We start from the raw sequence: 20328 nt of genomic DNA, 5'->3' as shown, positions 1-20328 counted from the left end.
ACAGCGAGGCTGGAATGGATGTAGCGCAGAACTACAAATCCAGGCGACAGCACCGAGTGGTAGTGCCTCTGTTTGTGTGTCCGGGCGCTTGATGGACTGCCGCTGTTTTGGTAGCTGAGCCCTTTGCAGCTATTCAGGGGATTTTGTGCCCTGTGAGGTGGGGTGAGATTGATCCCGCTTTACGCGTGGGCAGCTGACAGAGCCTGGGTGGCCTGGTGCAAAGCCAGGCTGGTGGACCTGGTCTTAAGTGCCTTGGTCATTGGTGTAGTCTATGGCACGGCCAGCCATGGAGTTTGGATCTCCGGGGTCCAGCCCCATGCTTCTCCCAAGCTATCACTCCTGGACGTGGAGATCAGGGGATGCTCCTTAAATTGCTACTAACTTCCCTTGGCTCCTGCTGTTAGGAGCTCCCAGCCCCATGGCTGCTCCCCTTGTTCAGTGAGATGGATATGGTGGCTTCCCAACCCGTGGACCCCGAGCCTTTCATCTGTTTCTTTGTGCACCATTGCACCTCCTGCCCTGCCTCATGAAGAGCAGCATGGGTGACTGATGCCCAAGAGACGCCTTCCCTTTCCTTTCCCCGTCTCCTGAAACACGCTGTAGCTGGAGAAGATAAATGTTTGTTGGGCTGCACCTGCTTGCCTGAATAACTTCCCATTAAAGGAGGCCACTTACCAGTAATTCATTACCAGGCTTTGTTAGCATAAACAAGTCTGTGGGAAGTGGGCACAGATTTCTCCATCCCTTACTCTTTACTGGCAGCACTTTCCATCAAGTGCCTCCCGTCCCCTTCCGACAGACTCCAGTCACGTTTCAGGAAGCTGTGACTCTTCTCATCGTTGTTTTTTGTGCTGCAGATTAAAAAGAGAGAGAGCGCTTCTTTTGGAGCAACGCCTGAGCCCAGGCTGTTCTGATCTGTTATACTCGATGTGGCAGATGGCACAGAAACGTTGTTCAGCATTTCTCACTGAGAAGCATCACCTCTGTGTCATTAGCCTGGCCTGGCAGCCTGGGAAGACGGATGGGCCAGAAGGTATCATTCAAATGCAACCTGGTGTCCTCCGACCGCGAGTGTTGAGGCCAGATCCTCAGCTGCGTAAATTGGTTGTGACACACTGATTTTTAATGGAGCCTTGGTGGTTTATACCCGAGGAGGATTTGGCAGTTTCCCATCGCGACCAAGTATTTGCTCTCCGCTAAACGCTTGCCTTATGATGCAGCATCAAGGTCTTTACTCTCGTCAACAGCAAACCCGTTCCCGATCTCCCGATAGGACCTGTGAGAGGCTTCTCTATGTCCAACATCATCTGCAGGCTCAGAACAGCCAAACCTGGTTTGACCAGTGGCATTTACAACATGAGCCAGGTTTGTCCTTAGCTTTAAGGAGTTTTTTTTTCCTTTTTTTTCCTTTTTTCTGGGTGTATTTTTTTTTGTAGCTCTCTGAGAAGTGTGAACAAAACACAGGACAGAACAGAACATTCTGCTTCGTGCCCGAATCTCTCCCCCGATCAATCAATCTCGATCAGACTGTGCAAGCCACGAAGCCAAGCGTGGAACGCTTCTGCTCGGAAGGAATTTGTTTTGAGCTCCGAGAGCGAGAAGGGGGAGCTGGGACGGGCGCTGCGACTCGGTCACGCGCAGCGCAGGGCTATAAAGCCATTGCTTGCGTAACTGCCCGTGGCACCTACACACCGTCACGAGTCTGCTGTCCTAGACAGAGGCAAGGGCTTCTTTTTTTACCAGTGCTGCAGGGACTGGACGGCAGCTCTCCAGAGCCAATATAATGAACCTCCGCTATGCGAGCTCAAGCACCAAATGATGAGAATCGTAGCGGATGTGCATTCATCGTGCACTGGGCCCAGAGCAGGAGACTTGCTCTCAGCAGCGGGCAGTGTTATCAGCACTAGCCATGTAGCTTCCCCCCCGTGCTGTTCCAGGCACATCCTTGAGGTACTGATGCCTTAGACCAGTCCCATGTGTGCAGTTCATCTGTTTGCAGCACAAGTCCAGCTTGCTATGCCCTGTTCTGAGCCACCCATGGTGCCGGCACAGGGGCAAGTGGCCCCCCACTATGCATTGCTGGGAACCAGCACTGAGACCTTTGCGGAGCAGGCACTCCTGCCTCCGCAGTTTGTGCTGGATTCCCAGGGATGAATGGGCTCACGAAGGCAGCAATAAGCCATCTTGTGACAATATTTGCCTCTAAAAATACAGCTCTCGAACATTGTAATTACAACCCTTGTAATCACTTTGTGTTTCCCTATTCTACCTGCCTATTTGCATGTGACGACTCGGTAGCATCCTCTGCAGATGAAGTGTTCTAGCATCTGCCAGAGCACATCCAGAGACATGGAGCTCAGCAGGCCACCGGCTGAACTGCTGCTCTCTGACTCTCCTCTGAAGTCATACCGTGTTCGCCAGTGGATTCGCCTCTGTAGCGGCAGGGCAGGGAGGAAGAGTCTGCTTTTGTGTGTAGCCATGGTGACTTGGCTCCTATGTGCAGCAACTTTGCATTTCCAGGGGTTTCCTGCAGCACAGCCCTCTCAAGAGGTGGATTTTGGCACAGAACAGGACCATCAATGCTATTAATAGACACTGGGTGTGTCTACATGTGCATTTTTACTGCACAGTAACCTGTTTCTGTGCAGTATGGGCATGCATCTACATGTGCACGCCTGTACTGTGCAGTAACTGTGGCGACTTACGCTAGCTTGGGCATAAATTTTCTACCTGCATCATTCAGGTAGCAAATTTACACCCGATAAGTTACTGTGCAGTAACTCAGGTGTAGATGTATTAATGCACAGCAACTCAGTGTGTGTGGACTGATTTGGGATTAACTTTGCTCCCAAGTCAGTCCAAGCACAGCGTTACTGTGCTTTAATGCCTGTACGTGTATATACTCTAGCCTAAATCCGCTTAGCATGCAGTAATTTACTGCACAGTGAATGCATGTGTAGACATATCCACTGTGTTAATTCTGGTATCGGAGCGTGTTCATAATCCCAACAGCCAGGTGGGGTAGCCAGGCACTACTGCCGAGGCACACAGGCTGCATAGCTTTCCCAAGTGCACATAGGAAACCCATAGTGGAGATGATGTGCGCTCAGGCATCCCCAACTGGAGGCCAAGATTGTAACCAATGGATCTTCCTCCTACTTATGCTAAATGAGGCACATACTCTGTGGTCCCTTTACTAAAGGAGACACTTCTGTGTTTTCTTGGTTTTGCTACGTTTTTTCCAGTGCAAAAATAAAAATATGCTAAGACTGTGTTTGCTCTTCAGTGTCTACAGTGGAGCAGAGCAGCGAGGACCTAGAAAACCGTTTTTGATTTGCAAACTCATTTGCCCTCAGATAGCAAAGTTATTTTTCTTATTCCCTCCCCTGCCATACAGACTGTGCTTTTCTCCTCCTTTTGTGATGTGCTATGCAATTTGCCTCTTAACATTCTTCTCCCTAGTCGCTTAAAGTGTGATCTTAATAGTGAGAGATCTTTTAAATGAATGTTGCCTTGAACTTTTCCTTGCACGAGGCAGTGTGTATGTAGAGAGGGGGAGAAAAATGAGTTTGTATGTAGTGCAGTGATGCTCTCTGATTTACTTGCAGGCTGCATCTAAATGCTTTGTAGACATTGTGCAAACCAGTGTTTTTAAAATAAACGTAATGGTTCAGGTTCTCAGCTCATGTGAGTCAACGGAGTCAGTGGAACAGTGAGTACTTCTGGCACCAATTTTGCTAAACTAAGAGTTCCCCCACATTCCCCATGTATTATACAACCTCCCCTGTGACTGATTAAGAAGGTATTAGTCTGCTGCAGCAGTCCAATGAGGCCTTTTATTCTGGGGCTCAGGCTGTAGAGGTGGATACTTTTGGGTCTGGAGGTCTGAAGCTGGGCACCTGGCATGGATCCAAGATGATGGTCACTCCATGCACAGTAAATTAATTTGCATTGGTGGTTTTGGGGGGATTTTTTTTCAACCACAGAGAATATCAAGGCTGTCAAAGGGCCATGCTAAGGAGCCCACCACACCCACCTTGTCCACACTCCACTTTGCAGTGTCCATAATGTATCAGCATTAGCGTGGTCTGGGAGAGAGCGTATGGGCATATGCCCAGACCTACCCTGAGGTAGCTGCATTGCATCCGCTTTGGGGTAGTACTGTAAAAGCAGACATGCCTAGCTTTGCTGTGGCAATTTCTAGTGCAGTCCTTTGAGGCACTGTGTCCCCTGCTGACACCCCATGAGACGGTGGCAAATCTGGTGTGACCCAATGGAATAAGACATGTCATAGAGGCTTCTAGGTACGGGGCCCCCAACTAGCCCCGTACTTCTGCTGGGTGTTTGTGTAATGCTGATGCAGAGGGAGTGATAAAGAAGCGCTTCATTGCTGTCATCTGTTTTTCTTGGACGTGGCTGGCTGGTTTTTATGAAAGAGCTCCCATAGCTACATAAGGGGGAAAGATTTCCCCCTTGACCTTTCTGGTTGGGGAGCTAGAAGAATCTTGTGCCAGGAACTCACTTGCTGTTTTCAAGAAGGGATGGATGCACCTCTTATTGATGGTGGGGGCCATTCGTTTCGGAAAGGGAAGGCACAGATGCTGCAAGTTGCCTGGGGTTCACCAGGGAGCTGGGAACATCTGCACCTCTCCAGTCTTGCATCTTGCCCTCCTCTGCTCCATCTCCGGCAAGAATTATCCAGCAAAGTCTTGCATGGAAAGACGGGGGAAGCAGAATATTGTTGCATTGGCTTCAATCAGAAACCTGGGTCTTCCACTGAGCAGCAGGATAACCTTGAGCAAATCCATTTCTGTTTGTGTGACAGGAGGCTGCTGACTCTGATCCTCTCTCTAAAGCACCTTGAAGCCCAGGATGAAAAAAACCTCTCAGAATTAATATAGTTTTAATTAAAACTTGGGCAAAAGTCCCCAACTTCTCTCCCAGCCTTTCTAGAACCAACCCCACCTTCTGTCCCATCGCTGGGCGTCCTTCAGGAAGGAGCTGTGTTTTTTGTCATCTCCTGCCTGCCATGCGTCCCCTAGGCACCTGCAAGACGTGTCCTCAGCACGCAGCCAAACGGCAATTGGCACGCTGGCATACCGATGTATCACTCTCGTGGTGCCTGAAGCCAGATGAATGCTTGGCACTGGTAGACCTAAGGAGCCGGGCTTTCAAACGTACGTGGATTAATCATACTGAAACAAGCATATGTTCACTATGAAGCAGGAACGCTCCAGTGACCTTTGGAGAATAATCTTGCTCGCACTGGAAATGCGGCTGTCCCAGGGGTTGCCAGCAGGGGAAAGAGCCTGCCACCAGCATGAATCATGTAGCTGCTTTGGCCCCAGCGACTCCTGCACCACACCAGCACCATTCAGGCTTTTCACACGGCAACCGTTTCCTCCGGGCCGCGGGTTTACCACCTGCTTCTGTCCTCACAGGACTGTGTCCTGGTGGTGGGACAGGTCCACGGGCCTTCACTCCTATTTGCATCTTCTGGGGGCTTCCCTTCAGCAACCGGGTCGCTCTTTCCACTAGGAACTCGGAAAAATTGCCGAGAGGCGGAGGAGGGTTTTCCAGGCCTTGCAAAATATTGCTAATTAATTTGCTAGGTTTAAAAGATCTCCAGATACAGGACTGGCTGAGGGTATATGCACTCAAGTTGATTAGATGCTGATTTTAGACGTATGCATCATCTGTTTTGTAATGGGATTAGGGAGATCTGGATTCTATACAACCACTGACCCGTCTCCTCCCCGCGCCACGTGACCGTGGCTAGGTCATAAGACCTTTCTGCCTCAACTTACCCCTCTGTGACATGGGAGGAAAGACTATCTAACCACCTTTTGCTAAAGTGCCTTCCAAGATGAAATAGATGAGCACAAAACATTGTCTGTAAGGCATGTGGAAGGGCATGGAGTTACATGGTGATAGATAGGTCTGTCCAGTAAAGAGGACCAATGTTTCCAAAGGCTCAGGTCTTCTGCCAGTGTACCCTGTCAGGTCCAAAGAGCTATTCCGGTTTCCCCCAGATGCTTTTTCTGGGCCTCGAGTGGATTTTTCCAGCCTGATCATAATTGTTTGTGCTTTGGAGTAAGCAAGAATCCCTGCATGGTATTTTATACCTCTTTGATGCTGCTTCTCACCTGCGGCTGGGCTGATAAAGCGGGGGCAGGGGAGGTGGAGAGTAAAGGCTAGCGAGCTACGAATGTGCCAGTGGGGAAAAGGGCAGCACATCAAGCTGAGATCAAGAGGAAATGCTGAGTTTGCAGAACACATCAAGAGCTATTAACCTTTGCATGAAACCTGCACAGAGGCATGGGAGGGAATTTCCCTATGTTGAACTTCAGGGTGTCTCTGGCATTGTGGGGCTGGGGGTGCGGAGGTGGGGAGAGAACCACAGGAGAGCTGATGAGCCCGTCTAATTATTATGAATACCTGGCACTTAGCATGTTCCCTCTAAACTCCTCAAAGACCCTTTTTCTTAATTACATGTAGCTTTGCAGCAGTCCAGTGGGCTTGATTGCCAGAGCCACCATCACGTGATCACTTATTCACAAAAAAATTTGTCATACAGCTTCAGAGGCTTCAAAACCAGGTAGATGACAGGTGCTCATCTTGGGGTCTTCCTCCCAGAACTGAAACATCCAGCCCCTTCGGTTCAGGAGGAACCAACATGAGAATGGTGTTGGTGGGGGAGGAAGGACACTTCTATTCCCTGGGTTATCAAGACTTGTTATTTTATTTTTTAAAGCAGGCTCTTTTTAAAGTGAAAAATGCCCGTTTGAAATGAGCTTTTTTCTTTAAAAAATGTAGATTTGAAAATGCCAAAACTGAAAAGTGTTTTGCAAAAAAGTTGCAGCCCAGGAGGGTTAGGCTGGATATTAGGAATAACTGTCTCACTAGGAGGGTAGTAAAACACTGGAACAGGTGACCCAGAGAGGTGGGGGAGTCTCCATCCTTGTAGGTTTTTAAGTCCCAACTAGACAAAGCCTTGGCTGGGGTGATGTAGTTGGGGCTGGTCCTGCCTTGAGCAGGGGACTGGTTGTGACCTCCTGAGCTCCCTTCCTACCCTCCTTTTCTATAATTCTGTGATTAGTCTCTAACCCAAAATATTTTGTTTTCAAAATGACCTGAATACATTGTGTTGGCATTTTTCAAACAAGACACCCCCCCGCCCCACCACCGCCTTAATTTCCAGCTAAAAGAAATTCTCCTAGTATTTTCCTTAAAATTGCCTTTGTATGCGTGCGATTTTTTTTTTTTTTTACTATTCAATGAAAAACACAACCCTGTTCAGTTCCTGCATCCCATAAAAAGGAATCTGCGTTTAAACGTTTGATGGTTGCAGTGCTAGGGTTTGAGGACAGACACTGCCATCTCGAAGCTGCGTGTCTGCCCAAATAGCTTGCTGTCACTTTTCAGAATATACTATTGCCAAAGGTTACATTCTCAGTAAAGCACAGCATAATTACTCTGCATCACCATCTAGAGAGCATCGCTAGAACTAAGCTTCCAAAATCTTCCCAGCAAATGGTATAATATCATAGTGTTGATGGGTATCCTTTCTGTTTTAGTGCTATTACTCTCTAAACCAGTGCCTATTTATAATATAGATTCTATTGCCACATCTGCTTTGCCCATATGGAAAAGATTTTCCCTCACCCCCCCCGCCCCCACCTCCTTCCATATGGAGTAGGAGGCAAGTTTGCCGAAAATGTTTGCAGGTTAAAACTGGGATAAATAGCAGGATAGTCTCTCCTAATTAGTGACAGCCTCTTTGGAAACAGACTATTTAAGCCTTCTCTAGAGCTGGCACCCCCCCAAACAGCAGTGATGTATGTCTCTGAGGTATTTGAATATTACCAATGACATTGCGTGCTGCTTAGATGTACATTGTAATGCATATTGTGTCACATATTGTTATGTGTTGCTGTATGAATTAATGATGAAATGACTAATGCCAAGCTTTGTTCCGTCTCTCGGGGAGGGAGAGGGAGCGTGCGTGCACGCGCGCGCGCGTATGTGTGCGAGACTCGGGGATGTTGTATTCCAACTTTGCTATGGAGCTAAAATCCTCCAGGCCACGATTTCTGTTCCTCCAGCCCATGACTGCCACTGTTGTGAGCTGCCTGAAATATTTGTGTGAATAATAGAACGTTTTCATGTTTTAATCAGATGCAATTTTGCTAGCGGTTTTTATGATTTAGCAAGTCCATTAAAACTGACATTTGTTCTGCTCTGACACTCGTAAGGAGCTCCACAGAGCATAAACACTGGAAATTACTTGTAGGGGAAGACAATATTAAAATTCCCCAGCCCGTGTGTGCTTGTCTGAGAAACTCTGTTACCGTGCACTGTGCCAGCTATAATCTGAGCCTCTTGATATGTGTGTTAGTGCCTAAGAAAGAACCGACTCGGGGCAGAGAGCTTGAGGCAGCAATGAAGATAATTCAGATATATTTATCCTTGTTTGCCTCCCACGCACGGAACAGAACTGGGTCTTAAAGCAAAAGCGGAGCCTGTATTTAGCAGGATGGAGGGCAAGGCCAATCGGAGCAAAGTGGCATACAACATCCTTTGCCAGATGTGTGTAATCCTCAAAGCTGTGCACATCCTAGCCGCTCTTTCTATTGCTCCCTCTGTGTTCATGTCCAGAGTCCAGCCCGGTCTGATGCCAGCTCCTTTCCAGGCTTTGGCCAACAGACCTAACGCAATCCATATTTAAATGGATTTCACGACCCCTTTTGAATAACACCCCAACAGTTTGCCAATCCAGCACTAGTTTCCCACCAGCACTTTAAAGTGAGTCTAGCTCTGCTTTTCACTTTAATTCCTGATAGCTTTTGGCTCCTCTAGGACTGAGTGGCCGTCTCAGAGTCGGTTCTTACCTCTCCTCACAGGGTTCAGAGCCTGGCTACAGACCAACCCTTGTGTATAGATATCTGCCTTTGTTGTCGTAGGAGCCTGCATCCTTGTGATGCTCGTGCCAGCATTACAGCTGTCGCTCGAAGTCAGCAGACTGACAGCTCTCGGGATGCATTCCTCCAAGCTTGATGCATTGCTTTTTCTGCTCGGTGTATTCAAACCCCAGACGGATGTGCCTCTGAGCGGGTCTTTCCAGCAGTACCTGGATATGTATCAAGCTCATTTCGATTTTTCTCCCAGCTGTCATCTTTGTATTGATTTTTTTTTGCATTTAAATTATGAATGATTTCAAGCAATGTCTTCTCAGGATACAGAAGACTTTGCAGGAGTTACAGCTGTCGCCCCTGACTTTTGCCAGAAAGAAGTAGCGAGGACCTCGAACGGTCTGATTTTTTAGCTTGTGCTTGCTCTAATATCCCCCACCACGTCTGCATTCATGTGAGAGCACAGGCCTGACTGGACTTTGGGTATCTCCTGCCGTCATCAGGCTCTTGCTGAATGCTTAATGCTATTGCAAAGTTTTGTTTTCCAACGGTGGAACCATCTGCTTGGCCGAAACCCATCCGACTGCAGAATCCCCGGCATCAGCTGGATGGAGGTACCCCACAGGTTACCTTTCATGCAGGATAAATCCACAACCGTGTCACTAAGGATACTTAGCAACAGCTTTGCTCCTCCATCTACAGACCCCGTTCTTGGATGGGGCACCACGGGGAAGCAGAGCCTGTCCATGTGCAGTCCGGAGAGGTGGGCAACTCTGTAGTCTCGATACTCCCAACTGCGAATTTTTCAGCAAAAGGCTTTGAGTTGCCAAATGCTTATTTGAGAAGAAGCAAGGGCTTGAACCCACATCCCATGTGCATGCCCTAACCAAAGGTCTGTCAAGTCTGTATAAAGAAATGTCCTTGGCTCAAGGATGGGCTAACTGGAATAGCTCCAGCGGGCCCACACTTGGGTGCAATGTCCTGGGATAAGGAAGGCCAAGGTTCATGTCTCCGCTGCAAACTGGGTGAAGAGGGGATTTGAACCTGCATCTCCCATATGAGACACTTAATGTTTTTTCAAGCTGCCCCTAAGAGAAAGTCTTGTGTTAGCTGCAGCAGCAGCTCTCCTTAAGCACGATTACCACCGGTGCAAAGGATTTTGCGGTGCATTTAGGGACTAAAAGGGGCTTGTTAGGCATGGCCGTAAAAGGTCGAGGTCTCCAATACTGCCTAGGTTAGCAAAAGGCAAGAAAATAGGTCATAATCTGGTGGGTGATGTCAAGTTCTGCTTCTGCCAGCTGCCCTTCATCCAGGAGCTCATCTCCCGCAGGCTTTTCTGTGATGGCACCGGTCACCTCTGCAGAGGACATCGCAGCGTCTCTGTAACTGGGTCTCTTCAGCATTGTACCTATGGCAGCCTATTAGATAACCAAGAGAGCAGCAAATGCTCTGCAGGAGAAGGCTGTGCCATCTGGAAACGGAGAGCTCACGCAGCTCATTTTGGGGAGGTGAAAAATAACACAGCCCGCTGCGAGGCACTGGAAGAGAGCATTTGCCGGTCCAGCTGGTGGGGGCTACGCGGCCTGATTGTGAGGAGCTGGGCTTTGATCACATTTGGGATGCGTGGGGAGGCTCCAGGTCTCTCACCGCAGTCTCTCTGTGGCATAACTGCTTTGGCGCTGTCTCTTCTGTGCTACGTGCTAAGGAGAGGAGAGGCACAAACTGTGGGTCGGGGAAGGGAGGTTGCCTTCCTCTGTAGTGCAGGGCATGGTCCTTTCCCTACCACTTTCTGAGCATATATTAACTTTGGTGCCAGTGCAGGAGACTGGACTCGATGGTTCAAGAAGTCCCTTCCAGTTCAATGCTCCTATGACAGAAAAAACCCAGAAATTGAAGGCGTGTTCACAGAATTTGAAATCCCAGGAAATGAAGCTGAGTGTCCCCTTTTTTATGCCCCCTTGTTTTCTACCTGGCCAGACACTTCTGTGCATTGAGATTTTGTCTGGGCCTGAGAGCAGAAGTGTTGATGATTTATGATCTCCAGCCAAACAAGTTGTTCTCGTGACGTGCGACCCAGATGGAGGCACGTAAGATCAGACACATCATCGCGAGAATGACTTACCCGCCGTCCTTTGTTGCGCTTGCTAGCGTCGCAAATGATGATGTTCTCAGGGCGTTTTCCAGATCCAGAAACTTTGGATCAGCGTCAAGAGCTAGATCCCTGCTCTGAGTAGATCAGTCTGCCTCCAAGGATGCCCTACGAGCACTGAATGCATCACTGAAGTCAGCAGGGCTATTCCCAATTAACCTCTATCTCTTGCATCTGACTCTCCATGTCTGAGCACCTGCCAGTCTTCAGTGTTGTGATCCTTCAGTCTTGAACGAGATAGGGAAAGTGTGATCGTCCCATGGTGACAGATGGAGAGCTGCCATGCAGATGGGCAGGATTTCAAAGGTATTTAGGTGCTTTTGTGGGTCCCACTAGGCACCAGTCTACATCTTGAGGCACCCACGCATGTTGGACAGACTCTGCCAAAGAGGCAGGTGCAGGCTCTCAGAGGTGTGTTCAGCGTTTCATGCCCATCAGAGTCAATGGGCATTAGGCTCCCAAGTCCCTTTGAAGAACTGGTCTTAGCAGCTTGCTCATAGGAAGCCTGTGGCAAAGTACAGGGTTGGACTGAAGTCTCTGGAGCCTTGGACGTGCCCCCTCAGCCAGGTACCGTCCTTGCATCTGAAGAGCCAGCCCCCGAGCTATGGCAACCCACCTGCCTGTCCGGGGCCGCTGGTCCTCCCTGCAACTCGGAAACAAGCCTCAATTCACCTGACAGGAGCCGAAAGCAAATCCTGCACAGCAAGTGCTCTAGCCGTGACGGCTTCCCTCCTCCTGCTCGGATGTAGGTTGTTGTCACAACTAAGCAACAGAAACCAGCAGACAAGAAACAAAAGCCTCATGATGCTGGATGTCTCGTACTACGCTAACAAGCCCCAAATTTGCCCTGGCAGTGTGAAACCCCTAGGAAAGGGAAGCGATTCCAACCTGTTGAATGTCTCCCATCCTGCTGCTCTGGTTTTCACTTCTAATTTCGGGAGACAAAGCCAACATGAAACCGTGGGGTTTGTGAGAGTTTCTGTGATGACAATATGGAGCCGGTTTGAGCTTCCCTTTATTTTGTTTCAGGCTGTGCTTGTACAACAAAGTTGTGTGAAGATCAAGGCTCAGAAGGAATTACTGCTCGCCCGCAGAATAAATGGTAGCGGCGTGTTTGTCATCTTGCAGCCGGTTGAGAGTTTGGGGGGTTTTTTGTTTTAAATTAATCCACCGCTCAAGTGCCTAATTCCCTTGGGGGTGCTACAAATGACGTGCAGAGCTTGGAGTATGCAAGTCTCCATCACTGCCACTGCTAGTGCCACCAGTGCCAGACTGGTATCAGACCGACGATGCCCTTCCACCGCGGCATCATTCTTGAATGCCACAGACGTAGCATGGCCCAGTCCAGGCTATGAAATGCAGAAATGTGAAAGTACCAACACCCACCTGGGATGCTGAGAGACTGGCTGATGTCTAAGCTATGCAAACCTAGCACTAAAGTCTACTGGCGTGGGTCTGCATTGGCAATGGGCTTGTCCCTCCACATCCACAAGCTCCCTGATACCAACCCACGTTGTGGCAGGCGGTGGGGGAGACAAAAAGAGGATGTACAGCAAGAGCCCATCTCCTCCTGTAGCTGGCAGCGCCAGGAAGGAAACGTTATGAACAACACCTGCCAGCTGAGAAAATGTATTAGCAAGGAACTGTCAATCAGTGACAAAGATAAGGGAGAAGAAGGAAGAAGAAACAATCAAAAAGCAGACAGGGCTCGCATGCCTTCTTTTCTTCTTCTTCTTTAAAAAGAGACTATTTTAAGTAATGTTTGATAAATTACCTGCCTTTCCACGCGCCCTGGGAGGAGACGATAGGGTGGGGTTTTTTTGGGTTTGGGGGGGTCTCTTAGTCATCGTTCTGGGATAGTTTATATTTATTTCTTTAGGGCCTGAAGGGTGGACAGACAGACATGGGGTGAAATGGCTTGACTGCATGCCAGAAAGTAATAAGGATCTGAGTATTTCTAGAATCAAATTGGCATTGCTAATGGAGCCACCGAGTTCAGGAACGGGAACGAAAGGCAAAGGCCCGGGTCTGGCTTTCGTGCAAAGCCTCAGACTGGAGATGAAATTTCCTCCGCGTGCTTGGCACATTCAGTTCCTCCTTGTGTTTAATGCAAATAGAAGCAGAGTTTAGGTCCTGGAGATGCCTGACCCTGCTCATCCCCCGCCACCTCCTTCCTCTTCCCCTCTGCTGACAGGAGCTGCAATTGTTCGGGCTGAATGTCATGAAGTACAGATGCAATAATTCCCTTTGATATTAATGATCACAGGTACAAGGGAAAGAAGAAGAGAGGAGGCAGGCGGACAGAATAGGAATGCAAATGAAGCTTGCTCTCCTCTGGCTTTCCCAAAGCTAGTGGGTCTTACCCCTCGCCTGGACCGTAGTGCTCCTGGGATATATTCACCCCACATCTCCACCATCAGCAAGGGTTGACTTCTCCAGAACGGGGCACTGGCTCCACTAGTCTCATGAGTTTCCCTTCCCTGGGGTACCCAGCTGTTGTGTTTGTGCTTGCAGTTTAAATGGGGGAGGTAGCGCTTTGCTGGGAATTATTTATTCTCAAAAAGAGAGAAACCATCTCCGCTGGATTTGATCTCGTCTTGGATTACAAAAGCATCTGTATCCCTCCTACCTTTGGCAAATTACCTCCGTCTCCCTGGATTTTCTTTACTTGCCGGTTGGAGCCCTGTGATTTTAATTTGTAAGAGCTCAGAGGTGCCTCTTCCCTGAGTTTATATTTGCATAGCTCCACTGCCCCCACATTTTGCCTTGAGTTTAATGAGGCTTTAGATTTTAAAACGGAACCCGGTCTGAAATGGCTGCTTTTCACCTGACTTTCCACGGAAACCAGGCACGGCTGCAAATTTCGCCTTCTATCAAGGCAGGACCACAGATTGACCCAGGTGGGTATAAAGTGAGGCCGGGTTCCCATAAAATCCAGCCTAGGGTTAGTTTAAAAGGTTCAGGAAGGTTAACACACCATGAACGGGAGCTGGCCTTTGTAATGGAACTGGAAACTCGTTGGGCAGCGGTGACAAATCAAGCAAAGATCCTTTATTACTTTCTTGCTCTTCATTCCACGCTCCTCTTCACCACGATAGCTTGAAAATAAACAAGCCATGGGACCTAGTTGTCTGCGCTTTGCTAAAATAATGGATTGGGTTTAAAGGGTTAACAGTACAGCATTCGCCCAGGGTCTCCGTGTCTGCAAGCAGGTCTGGGCGGCCAGCCTCTTCGGGATTGCCTTTGCATAAGGAAAATCCAGGTAGGCATGAAGCATTACCCCCGAGGAAATGGTGCAGGGTGAGGGAGGAGGCTCCAGCATTCGCTAGCACCCAGAAAGGCGTTTGGAGATGGAGTTGGGTGGATTTAGAGAAACCCAAGGACTGCTCTAAGTTGTGCTGGGGACCTGCCCTGCCACTGGAAGGGGCAAGGGTAAGTGGAGGGCATGAAAGTGGTTTTGGCTGCCTTTGCAGCTCTGGCACGGCCCCCCGAATGTGTCCTGTTGTGTGTATGGGCACACAACACCTGCTTGATAATTATAAAAAAAACCCAAACAAACCCGAATGCCATCATGGCTCGTTGATTTGCGTAGCAGCCTCCCACTTCCACATCCAACAGGGAAGATTAACTCCACTTGCTCCCTGAGTGAAATATGAGCAGCCTTTCCAGCTGCCCAGCCCACCCTCCCCAGGGGCCACTTAGCAAGAGACTAGTTGTGTTGTTTGTACGCCTCTCCCCATCCCGCAGACCACGGGGGATGTGTAGTTTTAAGTGAAATCGATGATTAGTGCATTAGTGGCCATCGGCTAACTCTCCAGCCTCAGCTCTGGCACAGCCCCAGGAGGCAGATGCAGGGCATGGGCTGGCTGGAGGATAGATCAGCAGGGACTGTAAAAGTTGCAAAGGATGGTTTCACAGCATGAAGAAGGAGGGAACTTTTATTTTTTGAATGCCCTTTCTCAAAATGATTGCGGTGCTCCAGGATCCCACAACAGTCCCCAAGTATCGATGGCTTTGTCCTTGCCTTCAAGGCCATGCACAATTTACTTTCTGCCTGCATCTCTGCTCCAAGCTGTCTTCTCCCTGTCCAAGATGCACAACTGTCTGTCTTCCAGGTGCTGTCTCACCCCATCTCAGTGCCCTTGCCTGGACACCTTCTCTTCCCTTTGAAAGCCCCACTTTGCCCCAATCTGTGGTGCTCCTCCTGTGTCTTAATGGACCCTCCTATATCTCCCCAGAGATGCTGAGTCCCAACAGAGAAAGGCAGAGCCCAATCAATGACAGAGAGAGCATCAAAAAAAATTATGATACTCAAAGGAGAGACATGGGCTCTTTGATTCAGAGCCTGTCCCTTCCCTCACCAAGGTGCTTTTTGCACCCAAGTACTGGCGTGTTGAATCAAAAAAGTAGTCTTGGCTCCCAGCAGGCATCCCACTGAGCTCCTGTCCTGTCCCCCCACATGGGTCAGGGCTCCAGGCTGCCTTTGGAGTGCAAAATGCACTGGGCAGAGACTCTGTCCCTGTGCTGTGTTTGGAAATGGTCAAGCGCTGTCTAATAATTAATGCACAAACTCTCAGAGGAGTTTTAATTAATGAGCAAACTCCCCTGAAAGGTCTAGGAGTATTGCTACTGCCTTTAGGAAGGGCCAGCGTTTTACCTGGCTGCTTATCTGTTCTCCCCTGAATCCCCCTGGGGCTGCTTGCTCTACAAATGCAACTGAACTCCTAGTGCACAGAGCCAGCAGTGGTGGAGTTGGATGCATTTCCTTTTCTGCTGCAAATCCAGGGAGAGGTTCGGACACGAAACCCAATTTCTGAATGCAAAACTCTTTCAAAGCCCGTGAAAAGCTTCATCTCTGGTTAGGAGATGGCGGGAAGGTGAGGTGCCTTACTTTATTCATGCCATCTAGTCTCGTTAGCATGAGGCTTCCTTTTGCTATTAAATCTCTGGGCCTTCTGCTGTTATATCTGATTCTCCAGCATGTTGTGGAGAGGTGGCTCTTTATAGCCGACCTGCTTCCCTGGAAGGCTGTCGCCTCATAACTCTGGTCCTGTTTATTGCTATTGCTTGACAATTCTCAGGCTCTGAAGGCTACCCCCGTTTATGGCAGAGCAGAAGGTCCCGATTGAAATCGGGTCCCCATTATATGCATAGAGGGAAGGACAATCAAGGCCAAGAGAAGGTTGGAGAGAAAACAGAAAAAGGGCAAGTGATTTGTCCAAGATCACGGTGGGTCCAGAGCAGAGTTTAGATGCGGGGTTTTTTTTTTTGGGGGGGGGGGGCGGGTCTTGACTCCTGATTTAAGACTATACTAATCCCATAACTGAAACCCAGTACCTTTAGGCAAAGAGCCGGACAATAAACTTGTTCAGGAGTGAACTCTTCGTCCATCTACCCATCTGTGCTCTCGGTAACCTAGTGCAGGAGGTTGCTTTGTATTTGATTGCTCTCTGAAGGATTCATCCAGATTTGCAGCTCATTAAAAGAGTTATTAAAGACTTTGGTAATTAAGCAGAAGGCTATGGAGGTGGTGGTTCAGCAAATTCCTCCCATATCTCTTCATTCTGTGGCTGAGGTTTCAGGAAAGGTTTCTCCTTGGGTCCAAGAAAGTTATAATTGGTACTTGAAAAGCGTAATTAGTGGTGGGCAACTCTCAGAGAAGGTTGAGGAGTTCAGTTCAATAAGCGCTATTGTAATAATAATCATAGTAACACTTAGTGCTGATGGCTGGGATTCTCCACGGGGCTTGCAGGACTTCAGAATAGAAAGGATAAATAGGAGACCACGTCCAGAAGGAGCAGGTTACATTCCCTGCTCAGCCACAGATGCATCGCCTGCCTCAGTTTCCCATCTGTTTAAGTGAAGCTAATGGGGTCTTACCTACTATGGTGCTGCAAAGCTAAAAGCCACTGGCTGATGCACTCAAAAACTGTTGAAGAGAGCAGCTTGTCTAACTAAAATAGAGAGTCTTGTGCCCACCTCCTTCAGATTCATTGAAGAGCCAGGCTCCTATAATGCATGATTTAATTATAACGCTGCTTTTGTGCTTTCTAAACCGCTACGCCTCACGCACCTCTGGGAGAGGCAAAGGGAGGACTTGTGCGCACGGCGCCGTGGTGATCCTCTCGCTGATGGCTCATCAATCGCTAGCAGCCCGTGGCACTCTTCTCAATGCAAACAGGATGAGACTATTGCCAAATTGGGGCTCAGAGGCTTTGAGGGGGTGCTGGGTGAGTCCGAGGACTCATCGGTGGAAGGGAAAGGTTGGACGCTGCTTGCCTTCGGGCCCGTCTACCGAAGCTCTCGTGCCCTTGGAAGGCTCTTGCCCGTAGGTCAGGATTCCCCATATCTAAATACCCCATCTCTATGCAGCTGCCTCCTCCTGTCTTTCCACCTTGCTGCCTTCAGTTGAATGGGCTAAGACAGGGGCACGGGTGCCAGAGTGTGGCATGTGAAGGCATTTTGCTTGGCATTCACGCCGTGGGGTGGATGGTACGGACGGGTCCAGGGCTGCACCGTTACAACAAAGATTGGACCCCACGCAGTGCTGCCCTTACTTCCACCCCTGGCACGCCAACAAGTTACAAGTCAAAGTTGGGGGTGTTTCTGGCCCTCTGCCCAAAAAAGTTGCCAGCCCCTGGCTTAAGATATCCTTTTCTGCCTGTGGGTGGACTGGCAGTGCCACCTGGCCCAGAGAGCGGAGGAAGGCAACTTTCCCCCTCTCCTAACGAAGGCAACAAATGTGCTTCGCCAGCGACGCAGCACAGGAGCTGACAGGCATCGTGGGCGGCTGGAGTGGTGCAGAGCAGGGAAGATGGGCGCTGAGGGAGCTCCTCTGGAGATGCGGTTATTACATGCTCAGTTACCAATCGCAGATTTGTCTGAATCCCACAGCTTGTCAGTGACTTCCAGTCACTTGCTGTTTAACAGCCTGAGTCTCTTCCCTCAGATCCCTGCCTCATTTCAGCTGATGATTGCTCCCAGGTTTGGCGGTGGGTGGAAAAGGGTGTAGCTCATGGCCTGGTTGCCTCTGTGCTTAGGCTTGTCCACCAAGCTGTATCGCTCCAGCACCTTCATGGACCTGCTGGCTTGAGCCGAGAGGGAATGCTGTGATTGGGAAAGGGCTGTTGATTGTAGCCATGTTGGTCTAAGGACATTGGCAGACAAGGTTCTTCGGGTAAATGTGATATATTTTATTAAAGGAACTAAATGGTTGGGGGAAAAAAATGTTCTTTGCAAGCTTTCGGGTACAAACACCCTTCTTCAGGCACGGGGAGTTTGTTGTTGCTTTGTGTGCTCTCCTGGGTGATGGGGAAATGAATTTCTAGGGTTTCTTCAGTTAGTCAAGGTGATTAAACTGGTCCTTTATGCCGAAGCCCCACAGGGCCAGATCCTGAACTGGCGTAAGCTGCCAAGCTCTGTGATGTTCAAGGCAATGCCAACTCACCTGGTTTCTGGGAAGTCATGGGAGCTAGACCAGTTGCACCAGGCGGTGCTTTGACCCATAGATATACAACAGAATACGCCAATAGGCTTGTGCTGAACTTGCTGTAGGATCCTATAGAGCATCCTAGAACTGAATATCCTGGTATAGTGGTTTTCAGCCTGCGGACCCTTGGGGGTTTGTGGACTGTGTCCAGGGGGTTTGCAAAAGTTGACTACGATCAATCAATGTCATGTGAATACCCTTACTGACAATTCAAAGGGGTCCGCACCTCCATTCAAATTTTTTTAGGGGTCTGCAAATGAAAAAAAAGTTGAAAACCACTGTCCTAGAATGTCCTGGAAGTAAAAATAAAATAAAATAAAATAAAAAAATTCGCCCTCTGATGGCATTCTGTAGCAGGGCTGTAATTCTCTGAGACTCGGTGGTTTGCTACACATAAAAGCCACACAGATGGGTGACCTTTCTCTTTTCTTAGAGACTGTTTTTTCCCCCATAAAGGGCCAGCTCTCTGAAAGTCTGCAGAATAATGTGCTACATCTGTCCAGCAACCCATCGCCCTTTCCCAAGGTGAAACAGGGAGAGAAGAAACACAGCAGCAGATGGCTATTTCTTGGCTGCTTCTGCCTCTGCTTGCATGATACGTCGAATGCAGCAGCAGGGGTCAGAGGCAGAGCCGGAGGTGGAAGTTAGGAAAAAGCTAGTTAAGTATCTCCTTGTATTGGGAAGGAGTTGTGTGCAGAAAAAGGCTGTAGCCCAGACAGGAAGGCACGGATCTGTCATTATGTTGGAAGTTTCCCCAGCTATGTTCCATACTTACAGAAAATAGATGTGACAAGATATGAAAACTGAGCTGGCCAGGTTTCAGATCACCCGCAATATGTAGTGTGAAGCCAAATGTAATTTGAGCATAGGAAGCAAACACTCAGCTTGTGTAGGCCTGCAGGAGATATGTATATAATTGCATCACAGCTGTCCATGGGATTGCACATGCTGCCTATACCATGTGAGAGGCGCTATTACTTATTATTTGTCTTCCGGTAGCACCAGAGATGTGAGCCCCACCGTGTTGCCTCCCATACTCTGCAAGAAGAATTGATTGTCTAAATGGACTGAGCAAGGCTTAGGAGGGGAGAAGGAAAGTCCTATCATCTCCACGTGGCAGGTGGGGAATTGAGAGCGGAGAGATTCAGTGGCTCGGTGACAGTCAGGCAAGGAGTCTCTGGCAGAGCTGGGGTTTGAACCCCAGTCTCTGGAGTCATGATGTTGCTTGCCACAAAAGAGAACTAGTTGCTTTCCTCGACAGACATGCTTGATTACCTGTGCAGGTTAAGTGCATCTCAAAGGAAGCTGAATCATACACAGCAGCCCCAGACAGTGCCGACAGACACAGGAGCACCTCTCTAATTTGCATACCATCAGTCTAACGCACTCTGTAATTTGAACCCCAAAATGTCAGACTTTCTCGACTACATAATAGAGATTTAATAGCAAAAGGCTGTAGGGGAGGCCTCGTGTTACCAAGACTTTAACAAATTATACTACAGAACATTAACTGGTATGCCATGAAGTATTATCATAATTAATTATAACTAAACTGCAGTTGTCAAATAAATGAACAAAGTACATTTCATGATGCATTATCCTTGCTTTTTTTTTTTTTTTATTGTTTGTCCTCTTGCTTGCTAAGCTAAAAATAATCAGTCATTTGCAATTGGTCTCCTAGTCATTAGAGTGAAGGTTCACTGTATCCATGGAGCTATGGGGGTGGGGGAGAAGGGATGTGTGTGTGCAGGGAAGGTGCCAGTCAAAGGGAAAGGCCA

This window comes from Crocodylus siamensis, chromosome 14 (assembly GCF_052110815.1).
Source record: "Crocodylus siamensis isolate JL-2025a chromosome 14, ASM5211081v1, whole genome shotgun sequence".
Lineage (NCBI taxonomy): Eukaryota > Metazoa > Chordata > Crocodylia > Crocodylidae > Crocodylus > Crocodylus siamensis.
Note: the sequence above shows the minus strand (reverse complement) of the source record.